General features: G+C 44.2%; 1 protein-coding gene across 1 annotated transcript in view; it reads left to right on the top strand.

Annotated features, from left to right (window-relative positions):
* LOC144773148 (sodium/hydrogen exchanger 4-like) overlaps positions 1–20,837 on the top strand; it is a 527,634-nt gene that overhangs the window by 367,327 nt on the left and 139,470 nt on the right. The gene's annotated exons all lie outside the window — the stretch shown is intronic.

Here is a 20,837-nt window from a genome sequence, read left to right as displayed (position 1 = left end):
ATGGATGAAACCCAGATCTTTTGACTGGGTGTGAGTGTTTGATTGGTTGGGATGCTCCGTCCATCACCACCCCCTTTTGTACCGCTATTGGCCGCAATAAGTGTGGCAGGGTATGCTCAGACGTGAGTCCCTTGCTCACTTTGCCACTGGATTCAAGCAAGCCGGGCTGAGGACGGCTGTAATGCCAGAAACCGGTCCTCGGAAGCTTGTTTCCGGTCCAGGGAAGGCATGGCTTGGCGGTTCGGGCTGGACTGTTCCCATGAGGCACAGGGTCAGACTGATTTGCATATAGCCATGTCTGAACTGGGGTGGCAGAGTGGGCTAAAGAACGGTGATGGATTAAACCCAGATCTTTTGACTGGGTGTGAGTGTTTGATTGGTTCGGATGCTCCGTCCATCACCACCCCCTTTTGTACCGCTTTTGGCCGCCATAAGTGTGGCGGGGTATGCTCAGACGTGAGTCCCTTGCTCACTTTGCCACTGGATTCAAGCAAGCCGGGCTGAGGACGGCTGTAATGCCAGAAACCGGTCCTCGGAAGCTTGTTCCCAGTCCAGGGAAGGCATGGCTTGGCGGTTCGGGCAGGACTGTTCCCATGAGGCACAGGGTCAGACTGATTTGCATATAGCCATGTCTGAACTGGGGTGGCAGAGTGGGCTAAAGAACGGTGATGGAATAAACCCAGATCTTTTGACTGGGTGTGAGTGTTTGATTGGTTCGGATGCTCCGTCCATCACCACCCCTTTTTGTACCGCTCTTGGCCGCCATAAGTGTGGCAGGGTATGCTCAGACGTGAGTCCCTTGCTCACTTTGCCACTGGATTCAAGCAAGCCGGGCTGAGGATGGCTGTAATGCCAGAAACCGGTTCTCGGAAGCTTGTTTCCGGTCCAGGGAAGGCATGGCTTGGCGGTTTCGGCTGGACTGTTCCCATGAGGCACAGGGTCAGACTGATTTGCATATAGCCATGTCTGAACTGGGGTGGCAGAGTGGGCTAAAGAACGGTGATGGATTAAACCCAGATCTTTTGACTGGGTGTGAGTGTTTGATTGGTTCGGATGCTCCGTCCATCATCACCCCCTTTTGTACCGCTTTTGGCCGCCATAAGTGTGGCAGGGTATGCTCAGACGTGAGTCCCTTGCTCACTTTGCCACTGGATTCAAGCAAGCCGGGCTGAGGACGGCTGTAATGCCAGAAACCGGTCCTCGGAAGCTTGTTCCCGGTCCAGGGAAGGCATGGCTTGGCGGTTCGGGCTGGACTGTTCCCATGAGGCACAGGGTCAGACTGATTTGCATATAGCCATGTCTGAACTGGGGTGGCAGAGTGGGCTAAAGAACGGTGATGGATTAAACCCAGATCTTTTGACTGGGTGTGAGTGTTTGATTGGTTCGGATGCTCAGTCCATCCTCACCCACTTTTGTACCATTTTCATCCTACAGTATAATGTTTGTGAGAGGTACTTTGATTTTAGAAAAGGGATAGTATTTGAATATTGAAGACTCCGGAAGGTTTCTAATTCCCCAGACTAAATATTTGAATTGCTGGTCCCCACAGATAATTGAAATAGTGTTTGTGGACAAAGAGTTGAATAATTCAGATGTGGATTTTGGGGCGGGTGGTTTTATAGCAAAAACTAGCATATGTCAGTTAGGAACTATCCTCTCTAATCCACGTGCTCTATGGACACAGATTCAGCTTAAGTGTCCATCTAACTACTACCCAATAATACTAAGAAAGAATGATCCAAGCGAAAAATACAAAGCATTCATTCCAAAGAAATACATAAAAATCCATAGCAAGTAGCTTTCCGACCCTCTCAATTAAATGGAAATCATTGAATGGATCACATTTCGGTGTAGGAATTGCAAATAAATTATTCCTGGGAGGTGGAATCTGCCCAGCAGTTGCTTTATTCCCGGCAAAGAGAGCAGACTTCTAGAAAATGTGCATAAGAAAGAATTTGCAAAAAGGGTTAGCAGAAAGATCACCAACATGATAGTGTAAAATCCAATAAAAAGCAGGAGAACATTTTAAAAGATACATCAAATGTAAAAAAGAACAGCTTGTGTGGGGCATGAGGTGATGCTAAGCAACAAAGTCAGAGAAGGAACAACAATGGTTTTTCCTGCAATCACAAAAATGTCCTTGTGAACAATGTTCCATTGCAAATTGACACATTAATATTCAGGGTGGAGTGGTATCTGAGAAAGAGGAATGGGAAGCTAATGGCTTTAAGGGCCTGAGTTAGTGTTTAATGGACAGTACTTTAGAGTAGTGGAGGACATTCCCTCCACCATCCTGACGGTCTACCATCTGTCAAATTTAGACATGACCACCATCCCAGTAGTCTTCTCAGCACAATCAAAGAAACCGCCATCACAGTCGTTCCTTTCAGTGTAACTAACGTTTGATGGATGGCCACCATCAGTCTTAATGGCATTTCACCCAAACAATTTTTTGTTGTGCAGGAGTTGTTTCACACTCTGGGTGTGAGTGTCATATTTCATTTGTTTCTATCCTTCATCAACAGGTTTTGTCTGGTGATGGACACGGAAAATAATATATTAAAGCTCCATCGCTAAATAGGGTGGCGGTGTAATGTCCTTCCTCTGATGACCCCTACTCCGCTGGTGGAAATTTTCCAGAAAAACTATCACTAACTGAGGAAAGTAAACTGAAAGTTTAGCAAACAGGGTACTCTGTCATCTTTGGAATGGAGTGCATTGTCCACCAACCTCCAAATGTGACTCTTAGGGGCAGATGTATCATCCGTTTTTTTGGTCGCAAACGCTGCGATTCGGAAAATAGCAGCGTTTGCGACAAAAAAAACGGGATTTGGAATGTATCATGCAAAAAGCCTCGCAATATTAAGGAATCGCAAAGTTAGTGATTCCTTAATATTGCGAGGCTATTAAGAAATGGCAAATTGCGATTTCTTATTTGAAATGTATTAAGCATTTCAGTGTTGCGATTTTTGACTAAGAATTCGCAAATTACCACCAACTTGTAGTTGGTGGTAATTGGCGAATTCTTTTCAAAATGCACTTTTTTAAAATTCTAAAGGTGCCATATGACGCTCATACATGCCCTTAGGGCATGTATGTTCGCCATATGCGCACACATGCCAAATTCAGGGGTGCAGCAGGGTGTCCTTAAGACACCCTTGCACCCTTGAATTTATTCTAAATTTGCGATTAGCAAATTGCTAATCGCAAATTGAGAATGATTTCACATTCATTCCTATGGGCCTCCTGGCCCATAGAAATGAATGGGAAATTATTCCTTAATTGCGATTAGCAATTTGCTAATCGCAATTAAGGAATTTTAAGAAATCGCTAAAAAACAGCGAATTTCTACATACATACCATTTTGCACTTCTCAAATAGCGATTCCTTAAAAATCTCTATATGAGAATCGCAAAATGGTATCTTGATACATCTGCCCCTTAGTTTCCAAAATGAGATTAACTTTTTGTTTCTGTGTACACAAGTTCTAACAAGATGGGTTGTTCCTGAACGGCTCAGAAACATGATCGCAATCAATGAACAAGTTGCTTTTCTATTGAGATCTTCGATAAGAAACATATTTCAGCTAGATAAAATTTTCTAACAGTGGTATTCAACTCAAACTTGTATGGCAGGAAATGTTGCTTGGTACAGTGAAGTAGAAGTACATACCAACCTTCATCATGTCATTTCTTCTCGCATTACAGTTGACTAAGTTGCTAGGCTTTAAGTATGATAATTGTTTGTGGGCTTCAAAAACATTAAAACTCGGAAGCTTGTTTCCGGTCCAGGGAAGGCATGGCTTGGCGGTTCGGGCTGGACTGTTCCCATGAGGCATAGGGTCAGACTGATTTGCATATAGCCATGTCTGAACTGGGGTGGCAGAGTGGGCTAAAGAACGGTGATGGATTAAACCCAGATCTTTTGACTGGGTGTGAGTGTTTGATTGGTTCGGATGCTCCGTCCATCACCACCCCCTTTTGTACCGCTTTTGGCCGCCATAAGTGTGGCAGGGTATGCTCAGACGTGGGTCCCTTGCTCACTTTGCCACTGGATTCAAGCAAGCCGGGCTGAGGACGGCTGTAATGCCAGAAACCGGTCCTCGGACGCTTGTTTCCGGTCCAGGGAAGGCATGGCTTGGCGGTTCAGGCTGGACTGTTCCCATGAGGCACAGGGTCAGACTGATTTGCATATAGCCATGTCTGAACTGGGGTGGCAGAGTGGGCTAAAGAACGGTGATGGATTAAACCCAGATCTTTTGACTGGGTGTGAGTGTTTGATTGGTTGGGATGCTCCGTCCATCACCACCCCCTTTGTACCGCTTTTGGCCGCAATAAGTGTGGCAGGGTATGCTCAGACGTGAGTCCCTTGCTCACTTTGCCACTGGATTCAAGCAAGCCGGGCTGAGGACGGCTGTAATGCCAGAAACCGGTCCTCGGAAGCTTGTTTCCGGTCCAGGGAAGGCATGGCTTGGCGGTTCGGGCTGGACTGTTCCCATGAGGCACAGGGTCAGACTGATTTGCATATAGCCATGTCTGAACTGGGGTGGCAGAGTGGGCTAAAGAACGGTGATGGATTAAACCCAGATCTTTTGACTGGGTGTGAGTGTTTGATTGGTTCAGATGCTCCGTCCATCACCACCCCCTTTTGTACCGCTTTTGGCCGCCATAAGTGTGGCGGGGTATGCTCAGACGTGAGTCCCTTGCTCACTTTGCCACTGGATTCAAGCAAGCCGGGCTGAGGACGGCTGTAATGCCAGAAACCGGTCCTCTGAAGCTTGTTTCCAGTCCAGGGAAGGCATGGCTTGGCGGTTCGGGCAGGACTGTTCCCATGAGGCACAGGGTCAGACTGATTTGCATATAGCCATGTCTGAACTGGGGTGGCAGAGTGGGCTAAAGAACGGTGATGGAATAAACCCAGATCTTTTGACTGGGTGTGAGTGTTTGATTGGTTCGGATGCTCCGTCCATCACCACCCCCTTTTGTACTGCTCTTGGCCGCCATAAGTGTGGCAGGGTATGCTCAGACGTGAGTCCCTTGCTCACTTTGCCACTGGATTCAAGCAAGCCGGGCTGAGGATGGCTGTAATGCCAGAAACCGGTTCTCGGAAGCTTGTTTCCGGTCCAGGGAAGGCATGGCTTGGCGGTTTCGGCTGGACTGTTCCCATGAGGCACAGGGTCAGACTGATTTGCATATAGCCATGTCTGAACTGGGGTGGCAGAGAGGGCTAAAGAACGGTGATGGATTAAACCCAGATCTTTTGACTGGGTGTGAGTGTTTGATTGGTTCGGATGCTCCGTCCATCATCACCCCCTTTTTTACCGCTTTTGGCCGCCATAAGTGTGGCAGGGTATGCTCAGACGTGAGTCCCTTGCTCACTTTGCCACTGGATTCAAGCAAGCCGGGCTGAGGACGGCTGTAATGCCAGAAACCGGTCCTCGGAAGCTTGTTCCCGGTCCAGGGAAGGCATGGCTTGGCGGTTCGGGCTGGACTGTTCCCATGAGGCACCGGGTCAGACTGATTTGCATATAGCCATGTCTGAACTGGGGTGGCAGAGTGGGCTAAAGAACGGTGATGGATTAAACCCAGATCTTTTGACTGGGTGTGAGTGTTTGATTGGTTCGGATGCTCCGTCCATCCTCACCCACTTTTGTACCATTTTCATCCTACAGTATAATGTTTGTGAGAGGTACTTTGATTTTAGAAAAGGGATAGTATTTGAATATTGAAGACTCCGGAAGGTTTCTAATTCCCCAGACTAAATATTTGAATTGCTGGTCCCCACAGATAATTGAAATAGTGTTTGTGGACAAAGAGTTGAATAATTCAGATGTGGATTTTGGGGCGGGTGGTTTTATAGCAAAAACTAGCATATGTCTGTTAGGAACTATCCTCTCTAATCCACGTGCTCTATGGACACAGATTCAGCTTAAGTGTCCATCTAACTACTACCCAATAATACTAAGAAAGAATGATCCAAGCGAAAAATACAAAGCATTCATTCCAAAGAAATACATAAAAATCCATAGCAAGTAGCTTTCCGACCCTCTCAATTAAATGGAAATCATTGAATGGATCACATTTCGGTGTAGGAATTGCAAATAAATTATTCCTGGGAGGTGGAATCTGCCCAGCAGTTGCTTTATTCCCGGCAAAGAGAGCAGACTTCTAGAAAATGTGCATAAGAAAGAATTTGCAAAAAGGGTTAGCAGAAAGATCACCAACATGATAGTGTAAAATCCAATAAAAAGCAGGAGAACATTTTAAAAGATACATCAAATGTAAAAAAGAACAGCTTGTGTGGGGCATGAGGTGATGCTAAGCAACAAAGTCAGAGAAGGAACAACAATGGTTTTTCCTGCAATCACAAAGATGTCCTTGTGAACAATGTTCCATTGCAAATTGACACATTAATATTCAGGGTGGAGTGGTATCTGAGAAAGAGGAATGGGAAGCTAATGGCTTTAAGGGCCTGAGTTAGTGTTTAATGGACAGTACTTTAGAGTAGTGGAGGACATTCCCTCCACCATCCTGACAGTCTACCATCTGTCAAATTTAGACATGACCACCATCCCAGTAGTCTTCTCAGCACAATCAAAGAAACCGCCATCACAGTCGTTCCTTTCAGTGTAACTAACGTTTGATGGATGGCCACCATCAGTCTTAATGGCATTTCACCCAAACAATTTTTTGTTGTGCAGGAGTTGTTTCACACTCTGGGTGTGAGTGTCATATTTCATTTGTTTCTATCCTTCATCAACAGGTTTTGTCTGGTGATGGACACGGAAAATAATATATCAAAGCTCCATCGCTAAATAGGGTGGCGGTGTAATGTCCTTCCTCTGATGACCCCTACTCCGCTGGTGGAAATTTTCCAGAAAAACTATCACTAACTGAGGAAAGTAAACTGAAAGTTTAGCAAACAGGGTACTCTGTCATCTTTGGAATGGAGTGCATTGTCCACCAACCTCCAAATGTGACTCTTAGGGGCAGATGTATCATCCGTTTTTTTGGTCGCAAACGCTGCGATTCGGAAAATAGCAGCGTTTGCGACAAAAAAAACGGGATTTGGAATGTATCATGCAAAAAGCCTTGCAATATTAAGGAATCGCAAAGTTAGTGATTCCTTAATATTGCGAGGCTTTTAAGAAATGGCAAATTGCGATTTCGTATTTGAAATGTATTAAGCATTTCAGTGTTGCGATTTTTGACTAAGAATTCGCCAATTACCACCAACTTGTAGTTGGTGGTAATTGGCGAATTCTTTTCAAAATGCACTTTTTTAAAATTCTAAAGGTGCCATATGACGCTCATACATGCCCTTAGGGCATGTATGTGCGCCATATGCGCACACATACCAAATTCAGGGGTGCAGCAGGGTGTCCTTAAGACACCCTTGCACCCTTGAAATTATTCTCAATTTGCGATTAGCAAATTGCTAATCGCAAATTGAGAATGATTTCACATTCCTTCCTATGGGCCTCCTGGCCCATAGAAATGAATGGGAAATTATTCCTTAATTGCGATTAGCAATTTGCTAATCGCAATTAAGGAATTTTAAGAAATCGCTAAAAAACAGCGAATTTCTACATACATACCATTTTGCACTTCTCAAATAGCGATTCCTTAAAAATCGCTATATGAGAATCGCAAAATGGTATCTTGATACATCTGCCCCTTAGTTTCCAAAATGAGATTAACTTTTTGTTTCTGTGTACACAAGTCCTAACGAGATGGGTTGTTCCTGAGCGGCTCAGAAACATGATCGCAATCAATGAACAAGTTGCTTTTCTATTGAGATCTTCGACAAGAAACATATTTCAGCTAGATAAACATTTTCTAACAGTGGTATTCAACTCAAACTTGTATGGCAGAAAATTTTGCTTGGTACAGTGAAGTAGAAGTACATACCAACCTTCATCATGTCATTTCGTCTCGCATTACAGTTGACTAAGTTGCTAGGCTTTAAGTATGATAATTGTTTGTGGGCTTCAAAAACATTACAACTTCATTAGCAGAGTGGCTTGTATGTTGAAAAGATCTGTTGACTGTATTCAGCAGGGAAAAATGATGTTGCAGGAATGCTTTTCAAAATTTTGGAGAAAAAAAATCATGTGAAAATCGGATCTTCATACATAACCAAAGTTGTGTGAAATTCACAAACTGGCCTGTGCCTCTCCCATTAATTGAAGCTGCATGTCCACGTTTCTATGCTGCTTCTCTTAGTGGTGAGTGATGCAATAACATTAAAGGAATCCCACAGGGGAAGCAAAATGTGGTAAATGTATTTTACCCATATGAAGGTGGAGCTAGTAGCCATGAGCTGCATTGAAAAGGAAGTGTGGGATCTGAAGGTGGTGGAGTTCATTTTGTTTTGGCCAACTGCTGCTCTGAGTCATCGGAACAGGCATATAAAGATACAGGGGCCAATTCACAGAACTAATCTGAGACAAAATCCTATACTTACTACTTCTGGTATTCTCGGAAGGCACTTACAATTTTTGGTATTCACAGAAATCACTTACGACTCCTAACTATACGTCCTCACCCGGACCGTACTCTACGGCTAGGGCCGTACTCTCCGGCTTGACCCATATTCTCCGGCTCGGGCCGGAAAAAGTGTAATCAATGGGCTGGAATTAACCTTTTACAAAAAGGAACATTAGGAATGTGTGATAAATTGTTGAGAAGGTCCTGAAAAATAGTCTGGGCAGGAAAAAGGGTATGGCGAGACACTGCATCATAACCCAGAAAAGCTTGCACACATTGAAATGAAAAACAAATAACAGCTACTGCTGATAATAATGAGAATTTACAAAAGAATACAATTCAACATTGCTTTTGACATTCAAGACGAATTTTTGCCTGCTTTTTGAGGTATAGGTTCCCTCACATGCATGGGGATGGGGGACATACAAACATCACCCCCACATTAAACCCAACAGCCAATCAATCAAAGCCTGTTTAAGAAAACCAAAGTAAGGGGTGCTGTCTCTGAATCCTCCATAAATGTTGTCCCTCCTCAAAGAGTGTTTGCAACAAATGGCAGGAAACAATCATGAGGCCCGTGCCATACCCCATCAAATGCCAGTAGAATGTTTTTTTACTCTAATTTCCATACTTTGTTGTTCCCTAACCTGATATAGGCATACGTTTCCTCTCACTGATGTTTTTCTCACTCTGCTTCACATTTCTGTGGTCTCACTGCAGATAGCTCCAGTTCTCTATTGCAGACAGGATTGGGTCCACATCGCCAATCCTTGGTCAAAATTAGATGGCTTTTGTGTCAAACTCGTTTTCTTCTCTATTCTTTGTTTGACTTGCCAACAGAAGCATTTTAGTTTCGTTGTCATTAGATTTGTCATTTATCCTGCTCCGAACAGCTGACAAGATTTTCTGAGCTAGTTGTACGTCTAATATAGTCTACATGACCTCATATCCAGTGGATGGCACATGTGTGTGGCCCACATTGGGAATGGTTGTTGCTTCTGTATGAACCAGACGTTTTCATTATTTTCATTGACTGGTTTGGTTAGCAGTTTCCCTGAGCTAGTAAAAATGTTGGTTATCAAAACAGTCCTAGTGAACACTCTAACGCCCTGTTGGAAAATTGAGGGCAGCAGTGAATGTTTTTTCCCATCTCCCAAGTAGCAGCTTAAGCGTACATCAGAAACATGCATCAGGTAAAGACAGCATTTCAGGAAATGTTTTCTTCACATAAATGCAGTATGGCCATCAATGTGCATGCTTCGGACATAGAGCAACACCTGCAGCCAAGATTAACTTAAGTTATGACCCATGACGTGCGGTCATGAAGCAGCTTTGGAATGGTCCACCTCACTGTCTAACCAGCCACAGCGCATCTGTTTCTGTGATGTGCATATCAACAACCTGGGCACGTATCTGCAGGGGAGGGGTACATATTAAATAGTGTTGATGGTGTGAGGTAAGTCTAATGGAGAACGTTAAATTAAGCAAGTTGTTTTAAATACTGAATGAAAAAGCTTTTGAATCACAGTAGTTTGGGGCTCTACAATGGACGTCAGTTAGGGGTCACCAGGGATCGCAGTGACATTCAGGGGAAGATTTTGTAAGTAATAAAAAATGTTTTTAAACATGTGTAGTGTGCGGGCATGAGCGTGTATGAGAGAAAGTGAGTGACAGTCAGTGACAGGTAGTGAATGAGAGTCAGTGACACAGTGAGTGAGAATAAGTGATAGGAGTGTCAGTGCATATGAGTGAGTCGGAATGAGTGACAATAAGAGTGAGGGCACATGAGTAACAAAGTATGAGTGAGTAAGAGTCAGAGTGAATGTGAGTGGGTGCGAATGAAGGCACTAGAATGACTGAAGGTCTATGAGAATGATGGAGTTAGTGCAAGTGAGTATGATTAAGTATATTTGAGTAGGAGTAAGAATGAGTCAGAGTGAGTTAGTGCCAGATAGCGAGTGAGAAGAAATCACTGTTAGTGAGAATGAATGATGGAGTGTGAGTGAGAACGAGTGTACGTGAGTGCATGCCAGTGAGTGTGAGTTAGAATTTGATGTTATGCTTGATAGTCTGCCATTGACCCTGACATACTGAAGGTAATTCTTGACACCCATGGACAAATTCTGCCACTGGCACACTGGAGGCAATTGTTAGAAGGTCACCTCTGACAAATACTGGTACTTGCATGCTGGAGGTAGGTTTTGGGATAATGGGCACACATGGAAATATACTGGTACACTTCAGGAAATTGTTAACATAAGGCGCACCCATGGCAAAATGCTGGCACTGGCTCATTGGAAATGCATCTTGGTATATCTGAGGGAAACCATGGCTTATGAGGGGGGGAACCATGACATAACCTTGACATAATCTTGGCCCTGATGTACTAAAGGTAATTTGACATAAGGGTAACCTAAGGTATATTATGAAACTAATTGCAAAATTCAGACACTTGTATATTGTAGGTAATATTTCACATTGTCACGTGGCCCCCGGGAACATGGCCGTCTCCACTAAGTTAGCACAAGTTCTGCAGATATTATGCAGCTTTGCACATGTTACTACATAGCTTTATTTTTTGCAATGACTTCGGTTGCATCTTTCACATGAGAACAGTCTGCTGTTTACCTTCTTTGCCTGTTCCTGGTATTTTGTCTGAACACTGTGAGCAAGGTCGATAAACAATGCCCCTTGTTATTCTGTTCTGGTCAAGCCTTAGCACCTAGACAAAGCATACCACTGCAGCTGCTGTTTGGAACAACATACTTTTGGTCTTAAGGGGATACACAAATAGGTAACACACACTTGGAAAGGGACCTTAACAGGGAGAAGAGCGAGACAGCACCTATGATGTAGATCTCCCATCTATAGGCTAAGGTATGGGGAATGCGGGCAAAGTATAGGGATCTTCTAATATATATTAATACTTATTCTTAGCATGGGGAGGGAGGTTAGGCTATATTGTCTGTTCTCCATTGTCTTTTCATGATGACATCTCCCTTCATGATATATGGACTAGCTGCTATGCTGACTGTATTTGTACTATGCATTTTCCTGCTTGTTGTGACACGTGTAGGGCACGTTAGTTAAAATAAATATTTTAAACTATTCCGTACCTCTGTCAGAACTTATTGTGGACAAGTACAAGAGTGTGAGCGAAAGGGTGTGTCTTGTTACAGTGATTCCTGAGAGAACTGGGAGTGTTGTGTTCTAGGGTTTCTAATCACTTGTTTCTCTGTGAGTGAGTAGGAGAGCAAGTGAGACACTATAGCTAGTCGGTCCTGGGCTGCTGGGTAGTAAGGTGATAAGAAGACTCAGTCCCTATACACCAAGGTCCTATAATCCTGCACATTGTTCTGTTCTTGGGCAGAATCCCTGCATCAACATAAAGGGGCACAAATTGCATATGAGCGGCTCCCCTGTCAAAATGCTGGCTCAGTAGAGGTGATTTTTGACCTAAGGGGCATCCTTAGCACATTTTGAAAACAAAAGGGTGAACTCCCCGAGAGCGGCTGGATTCACTGCCTTGGCACACCTTGAAAGCACTTGCATGTGAATGAGTGCCCTTTCAGAACCTTTGGCTTTTTAGCAAACTTTTTAATACACTATTTGCTCCTATTTGTTAAAAATATTTTTCAGTGGGAGAATCCCCCTCGAGCCCACAGAGAGTGGTCTGGCTCACTAAAATTCAGGGAATTACATCCTACCACTTTCAAAGATCATGTCATCACCCTAATATAGGTGGTATTCTAAAATGGCTGTTTGTATCTGTTGTATTATACTCATCATGCAGTTATTACAGAACTTCAGTGATGCTGACATTGCAATGTCTTCAGGGTTAAGGCCATGTGACACCATTTCGATGGGGAAATTTGAGGTCAAAGGTCATATGATGCCACTTCCTGTGATATCATTAAGATCAAATGGTGTGTGATGTTATGTTATGTTATATTATTAGTAATTTTGTACCGCACTCAATTACTCAGGAGTATCCTGGCGCGTAGAAATGCAGTTAGGCAGCAGAAAAACTAAAATAATTACAAAGACATTTTAAAAAGGTGGGTTTTGAGTGCATTTTTAAAAAGGTTGAACTCCTGGGTAGCGCGAAGCAACGGGGGAAGGGTGTTCCAAGTGAAGGCCGCTTTCACCAAGGTGGAAAGTTTAAAGTGTGGGACAACCGGCAGATGTTGGGTGGTTGACGGTAGGGGACGGTTGGGGGTTGGGAGAGTACCAGGAAAAGCGCTTCCACAGGTACGCCGGCCCCTGACTGTGGATGGCTCTATGAGCAATAGTGAGGGATTTAAACACAACACGTTGCGCGACAGGGAGCCAGAGCAGGCTGCACAAATGCTGTTGGACGCTGGACTGCCGTGAGAGGAGTCTGGCCGCTGCGTTTTGTATGATCTGAAGGCGGTTGGTAAGGTAGACAGGAATGCCAGTGAACTGGGCGTTAGCGTAATCGAGGCGAGAAAGAATAAGGGCCCTTGCAACAGTTTCTTTGGACGTCCTCGGGAGCAGGCGAAAGAACCTACGAAGAGCTTTAAGGGTGCCGGAGCAACCACAAGTGAGATTTTTTAATATGCTCATCAATTTTTACGTTTTTCCCCAAACCAAACCCCGAGGTTCTTTGCTGGTTTACCAACAGAGCTAGGGTATGGGACATCAGGCGGCCATAGAAATTCTCTAAAATGAGATGCTAACTGCCCATAGAGAAGTATTTCAGATTTATCTTCGTTGCTTTTTAGCTGGGCGAGAGCGAACCAGTTGAAGACTGAATTGAGGCAGGTCTGGACCGATGAAGTGTCCAGATCCGTGCCCGGCCAGGTGAACAGCAGCTGCATGTTGTCTACGTAAGAAATTATTTTTGCACCTAATTCTTCGGCCAAGAAGATCAGGGGAGTCAGATAGATGTTAAAATACAGGGGGCTTAATGTAGACCCCTGTGGCACCCAGTGGAAAGCAGCTTGGACGAAGGAGAATGGGGAGGCAACGACACCTGCTGAGTTCAATTGGTCAAAAATGAGGTCAGCCATTCTTGTGCGGAGCAAGTGATGCCAATGGATGCTAGCCGGGTGATCAGCAGCTGATGGGGAACCGTGTCGAAAGCTGCAGAATGTCACTTCTGCTACTCCTGACATTTTGGTGAATCGATGTCTATGGGTTCTACTCTGGTTGTATTGTCATATTAACGATTCATGGACTTGCATTACTTTGTACATTACTGTGAATGCTTCTTCCAGATCCTTTTTTGCCGACTTCACTTGAGAATTTTCTTTGTGATTTGACACCACAAGGTGCCAGCACTCAGTCTGTTGCTCAACTCAATTATGTCCTATGACTAAAAGCTGCTATAACATGATGATTCAGAACTACAGAGCCCCTAACCTACTCAAAACTTCCACTGATTGAGTTTCTTCACTCATTGGCTCTATATCTGTGTTTGATTTCCTGCTGCTCATAAATATCTGATCCTGCGCCGCACCAAGTTTCCTATTTTCTGGGTAGGGGATTCGTTAACTTAAGAGCTGTCTTTAATATGTTCAGCAGATTTATACAGCAGCTACCTGTCACAAGATAGAATGTCACAAATATGAACCCAGGCAAAATAGAAAGAGTGCAGCTGCAGAGTGAACATGGTGGAATGTACTCCTGGTTGGTCAACTGCTTATTCCCCTTCAAGAAGGCAGAAGAATTACTATTGCTTTGGAATAGTAATAACACTTTCGAAGCGATTCCTTCTGTATATGACCCATGACATTATTTCAGCTGATACCCTATTGTGGTTGTCAAGTTTTGGATATCATATTGCAACATCTCTCTCTCTAGTTTATCCATCCTTCCCTTATACCCACCACACCACCCACCCTCCTTGATCCATTGATTTCCCTGCATCTTCTCCAGTATTTTGTTTGCTTTTTATTTTTCTCCAAGCAGGTCAGTGGACACATTGCCTTCTGCCAGTTATCTCTAAATGCTGTAAGTGGTATCATCCATATTTCCTAAACTAGAGTAGCAAACAATACAGCAGAGCAACAGAGATTCTGTCTAAAACAACTATCAAAAGGACTATCTGTCTCACTTGTGCAGAGGAGATGACTACAGTATTAAAATGTGTAAAAAGCAGCAAGTTGAACACAACAAAAAATGAGATAACCCCAATCCAAGATTGCTGCTTTAATCACATTCATCTCATTCCCCAACTTCCCCATGGATAACAGTTACATTTTTAGAAACAAACTATCCTAACAAATTTAGTCAATTTGAAACAATCAGTACCTCATTGACAGTCCTATCCATTTACTTATTTAAAACTGTTTCATTGTCAACATATCTATTTCTTACTAATCTTAAACTCTAACAGGAACTTCAAGAACTAAAAAGCTCAATGTTTCAGTTAAAGTGTAGCAAACGTCTATGTTCTGCTCGTGGACTAGTGTATTCATGAACCAAATTAGCCCCTTCTTTGACGGCTGCCTTGAGCCCTGCAGCTAAACGGATGGTGCCTGGACAGACCCTTGTATTTATTTTCATGTATCCACACACTGAGATTTTGCAAACCCTGCACAATCCTATTGCTCCTGCCGCTCCTGTTAATGGTAGAATAGGGACACTACTGGAAGTACTCTTGGACCTTGCTTTTGGTGTAAGAAGTGCTGAGATGAGGCAGTGAAGCTTACAGGCAGGAGTATAGCTGATATATTGATAATTCTCTCACAGGAGATTTCCATGTATAGTCATAAGCGTTGAATAGTCCCACCCGCTTGCGGGGACCCCAGAGCACTTCTTCAATATATCTTTTCAAGTGCTGAAGTTAGCCTTTCTTCAGAAGGCCTTGAATAGTCAATAGTTCATTTGCAGCCTATATCATTAGGCTATAGTGGACACAATTCTGCATCTTGTTGCAACATAAGGTGAATATCCGATGAAACATGCAACTAATGCATGAAAAACTTTGTAAGGTTACAGATAAAATCCTTCATAATCCCTTTTGTTATGTGAGAGAAAGATGAAGAAGTGCAAGGTATTATCAGGGAAGAAAAAAAAAGGCTGTGCGTTTAAGAACTGTGAGATCATCACTATCCCATCATACTCAGCCAGAGGTAGTTACCTCAGTTCTTTTTTTGGGCTCCTGTTGAAAGGACCCTTGGAGTATTGAACTCGACCTTTTTAGTTTTTTTTAGTTTTTTTTCATCTAGCTTTAAAAATCAGTGACTACTGATTCACTCAAAGTTTTTGGTCTTCCTGTAGTGATTTTTGTCTTTTTCTGACAGAAAAAAGGAACTTTTTTTGCATTAAAATGCCTTCTTTATTTGACAAATGTCCTCCCTGTGGCAGGGAAAAGGCCAAAACAGATCCTCATGAGGTCAGTATCATCTGCCTGCCATCCTCACATCTACCTACCTCCTGTAACATCTGCAAGACTTTCTCCAGCCGAATCCTGTGTGACAGGAAGAAAATGTGCCTTCATGGTAAAGAAGAAAGAAGATGCCAACAAGCCACTGGGACCTAAGAGTGAGGGGAAGGTAAATCTTCCAGCAGAGCTCTTCCCTCAGCCTCCAGTGGTCTTGGAAGGTCTGAGGGGCCTTTTTCAGGAAGAAAACGCTTTCAGTCCTGGTCCACATAGGGATGGTCGACGTTGAGAGGTAGTACGGCACCAACATGCTGGCACGTCATAAAAACATTGTCGCTTGATGTCAAGACACTAACCTGTGACATCGAGACCATCCACACACTCATCTGATTTCAAGAAGTGCATTGAGGGACTGTACCTTGCTTTTGCCCAGAAGGAGACACTTGATGTCGAGAGCCAAACATTGACGGGAGTGGTCAATGTTGAGAAGCTGATCAACGCAAGAGCGAGACAACGGCAGAGGTTGATGTCAAAAAGTCCCTCAACCTTGACAAGATCTTGGAACCCCTCTAAAAGAAGAAAAATCTACTCATCATCTAACTCACAACATTCCAGATCTCCTTCTCTGATAGAGCTCCGCCACCTCCTGTGTTGCCAGTGCTACCAGCCTCCTACCTCCAGTGGCTCCTATGCATCTAGTGTTGCTGAAAACACCCCCTATACCGGCAGCTGGCATCCCACCTCCTCCAATACCACAGGTGCCTGGCACTCCAGCCCCTAGGGGCTCACCGTTAAGGTCCCGCCATAGCTCACACCATGACCATCATCCATCTGGGCATTTGTCTACTAGATCACAACATTCTCATTCACATCACAGATCACACCATACATCAAGGTTGTGATCTCGGCATCATCATCATGGGCATAAGTCCTCTTCCACCAGGGACTATTCTCCCACCTTTTCGGATTCTCCTCAACCTCGTCCGCCACCTGTTGACTACATAGCCAACTTTCAAGAAGTTGTGGTGAGAGGTGCAGCTAAGCTGAACATACCAATGGCTGTTCCAACACAATCTACCTCAGTACCTCAACACATGGCCTCGAGACCTTTGCTCCCATTAGTGCTTGGTCTACTTGAGCCAGTCATGGACTTGTTTCTTACCCCAGCTGTGGCAAAGTAGGCATCCTCAAGGCTCCAGAACAAAATAACTGCCTCGGATCAAGATCCATTATTTATGAATTCCAACTCACCACCTGACTCCGTGGTAATTCAAGCTGTCCACAAGTCTCACACCACGTCTCCTTCTGCACTTCCCTTCCAGATAAAGAGAGTAGAAGATTGGATTCTTCGGGTCGCAAGGGCTGCAACACTGCGGCTACTTCAATGAAGGCAGCCAGCACAACAGCCCTCTTGGGCAGATACGACAGAGTCTTGTGGGATTCTGCTAGAAATTGGATTTTTAGCCGGCTAGGGCATGTGCTAAAGTCAGGCAGAAACTACCACTCCAGTCCGGATAATGGAGTTACACTCCTAAACTAATCCCTGCTCACCCCCTTGGTAGCTTGGCACGAGCAGTCAGGCTTATCTTAAAGGCAGTGTGTAAAGCATTTGCACATAACCAACAGTAATAAAGTGTAAGCACTACAAAAGGACACCACACCAGTTTAAAAAAATATCCAATATATTTATATATTTAAGACAAGACCAAAAACGATAAAAATCCATAATAAAGTACTTAAAAATCTTCAATTATCAAAATATGCTTGAAAAACAGTTCCTTGATGTCAATGGCTCGGTTCGTGGTTATTCAATGGAAAAAAGGGGGCCCCTACAATGTACTCAGTTAGCTACTCGTAGGGAAGGTAAACTATGTAGAAAAAGAAAGTGTAGCAAACTCCAAGGGCATCGATAATCCCTAGATCAGAATCTGAACATAGTGATAGACCCTCCACAACATTCAAATAAACGTGTGCTGAAACAGTGAGTTTATACAAAAATTCTTCAATCTTTTTATTTTGATTATAGTATATTTTCTTGTTATTTTTGTCTTTTGTTTATATTTCATTTACTTGTTCATTTCATTTTTCACATTTAAAAGACATTTATATATAATACATAATGTTCAAACAAAGGCAAAAAATTGATTATTTACAACTAAAGACATACAAAAACAATAAGTGAAAACAGAAAAATTACATATCCACAATTTCAAAAAACAAATAAACCCAGTGATATACGAGATATTCAGTCGTTGAAATAATTGATGAAGGCAATGGTTTGCTTTTTCCTCTGTTGCAGTACAAAACACACAGTCCCCAGTGCTGAGGGCAGAAGAGTTTGACATTTTTGCTGTTCCTGAGACTTCTTGAACAGGGGGCAAGCTCTACCTCAAGCCCTTGGAGAAACTCACAAAAATAGATTGCATTAAGTTCAGTCCATTCCTTTCACTGCCCAAGACAGAAGCAGCCACTGCAGCCCAAAACAGCAAAGCACACAGCAAAGTGGTAGTTCCTCCTCACAGCTTCTCCAGCTCTTCTTCTTGGCAGTCTTCTTGATCCAAAAGAGTACTGGAGTTCAGGGGTCTGGGCCCCAATATTTATATCCCCAAATCCTTTGATCTCTTAGGCAGAGAGTGGCTGTGCCAGCCAGAACCAGTTCTGCCTTCTCTGGTGTGACTGGTGCAGGAGTCGTCTGGGCCCGTGAAGTCACAGGCGTTGCAGGTTGAACTCTCCTCTGTTGAAGTCAGGAAAGCTGGCGTCGACAGGCGTCGGATGCTGCGGTGCAAAGTGCAGTGCCCTCAGGTCGCGGTGCGAGCAGCGGCTCGGTGGTAGCCTCAGATTGCATCGTCATTGAGCCTAAGGTCACGGTACGAGGTGAAGGCGGTGCTCGTCATGCTGCTGTCAGGTCACGGTGCAAGCAGCGGCGTCGTTGTGGTTGAAGCGATGTTGTCGGCTGACGAACTAGTGTCGATGGTGCAGGCATCAGATGGCCAAGGCTGCGGTGCCGGATGAGGGCGGTGCTTCGTGCAACTTTTCCAGCGATGCCCTCGAACCACGGTGCAGGCAGCTGCATAGATTTCGACGTGGAGCGGCATCGTCGGGGATACCAAGGCGTCGTCGTGAAGCGAGGCGGTGCGGAGTGCGGTGCCCACAGGTCGCGGTGTGAGCAGCGGCACGGTGTCGGCGTCAGCAGGCATCGCTGGTATGGCCAGGGTCACGGTGCGGCATTGCGGCGGTGCCCTCTGCGGTTCCTTCAGGACATGCAGCGTTGTAGATGGCATTGGTTTGCTTTTTCCTCTGTTGCAGTACAAAACACACAGTCCCCTGTGCTGAGGGCAGAAGAGCTTGAAGTGTTTGCTGTTCCTGAGACTTCTTGAGCAGGGGGCAAGCTCTTCCTCAAGCCCTTGGAGAAACTCACAAAAGTAGATTGCATAAAGTTCAGTCCAGTCCTTTCACTGCCCAAGACAGATGCAGCCACTGCAGGCCAACACATCAAAGCACACAGCAAAGTGGTAGTTCCTCCCCACAACTTCTCCTGCTCTTGTTCTTGGCAGTCTTCTTGATCCAAAAGAGTTCTGGAGTTCAGGGGTCTGGGCCCCAATATTTATATCCCCAAATCCTTTGATCTCTTAGGAAGAGAGTGTCTGTGTCCAGCCAGAACCAGTTCTGCCTTCTCTGGTGTGACTTCCTGGCAGGAGGTGGGGATGGCATGGTCAGAGGCAGACCAGGCCCTTTGAGGTACAAGGGAATCCCCTCCCCCTTCCCCAATTGCAGCTCAGGCCTATTCAGCCCTTTCCTGACCCACCTAGGCTATCTGGAGGAACTCCTGCTCCCCAGCCTTCCGTCTTCCAAAACCCAGACAGGCAATCCACATTCCAGCAGAGGAACATGGGATGACGGAGCAAGAAAATACCTACTTTCTAAAAGTGGTATTTTCATACACGGAATGTAAAAATCACTTACATGAAAAGATGCATCTTTAATGCACAGTGAAAACCTGGATGTCAGAATACTGTAAAATTACCACAAAGCGCTAAATAAAGCTCACGGCTCACGCCTCAGGAGCCTCAGTTAATAGTTTACAGCAAAAAAACTATTTTGTATCAATCACAGAAAAAAATTGACATTTTCTCAATGTTTACAGTAAGAAATTGGATTATTATTTGGGGTGGGTAACTAATCACAGGCATTGTCAGGGTGAACCATCGATGTCACTAAATAACCCAAGCTCAGCCTCCTTGTATCTATGGTACAGAACAGGCAGACTTAACTTAGGGCAATGTGTAAGGTATTTAGGCAGTACCAAAACAGTAATAAAGATGTAATGCAAAATGATATAAATCCCAAACCGAATTATAAAATAGAGAAAAATGTAATAAACTAAATGTCAACAAAATGAAAACAATCCTAAACAGGGGAGCTGTAGACTTGAAATTTTATAATTGCAAGCAGGCATACCACTAAGAAGTGCAAATTGTGAATTATAGTCAATGGTTGCAGTAGACCGGGACTGCCGTGCAATTTGCTGTTTACCGCAATGGAAAGCAGGTCAAGTACATCAACCAGGTTTGTGCTGGTAAACTATTTTACCTTCTGACTTCAGTCCTTTAAGTCCCAATCGATAACTGCAGTACACTTCTAAAGCCCCCCAGGATCTTAGGGGAGGCACTTAGAGACTCATGGATGAGGCCAACAACTGGGTCCAGTTCAGGCCCAAGCGGCACCGGTCAGATGTGTACTTCCAGAAAAAGGTAGCTGTTGTATCCCTGTAGCTTGACCATTGGCGTCCACTATCTTTGTTCTGGGAAGAAGAGGGAGCAGGTCCAGTCCTTCAGGGCTTTTCCTAGGTCACAGTCAACAGTCCAGTCCTCTTTTGTTCTTCTTCAGGTTCAGAAAGCGCTTATAAGTGGGTGCCTGGAGGTGATACATTTATGCTGTCACAAGCTAGTAGGTGGGAAAGGTTCCTGGGCATCTCCTAACCAATGGAGTAAATGTTT

This window comes from Lissotriton helveticus, chromosome 8 (genome assembly GCF_964261635.1).
Source record: "Lissotriton helveticus chromosome 8, aLisHel1.1, whole genome shotgun sequence".
Taxonomy (NCBI): Eukaryota; Metazoa; Chordata; class Amphibia; order Caudata; family Salamandridae; genus Lissotriton; species Lissotriton helveticus.
Note: the sequence above shows the minus strand (reverse complement) of the source record. Positions and strands in the feature narration are given on the sequence as shown.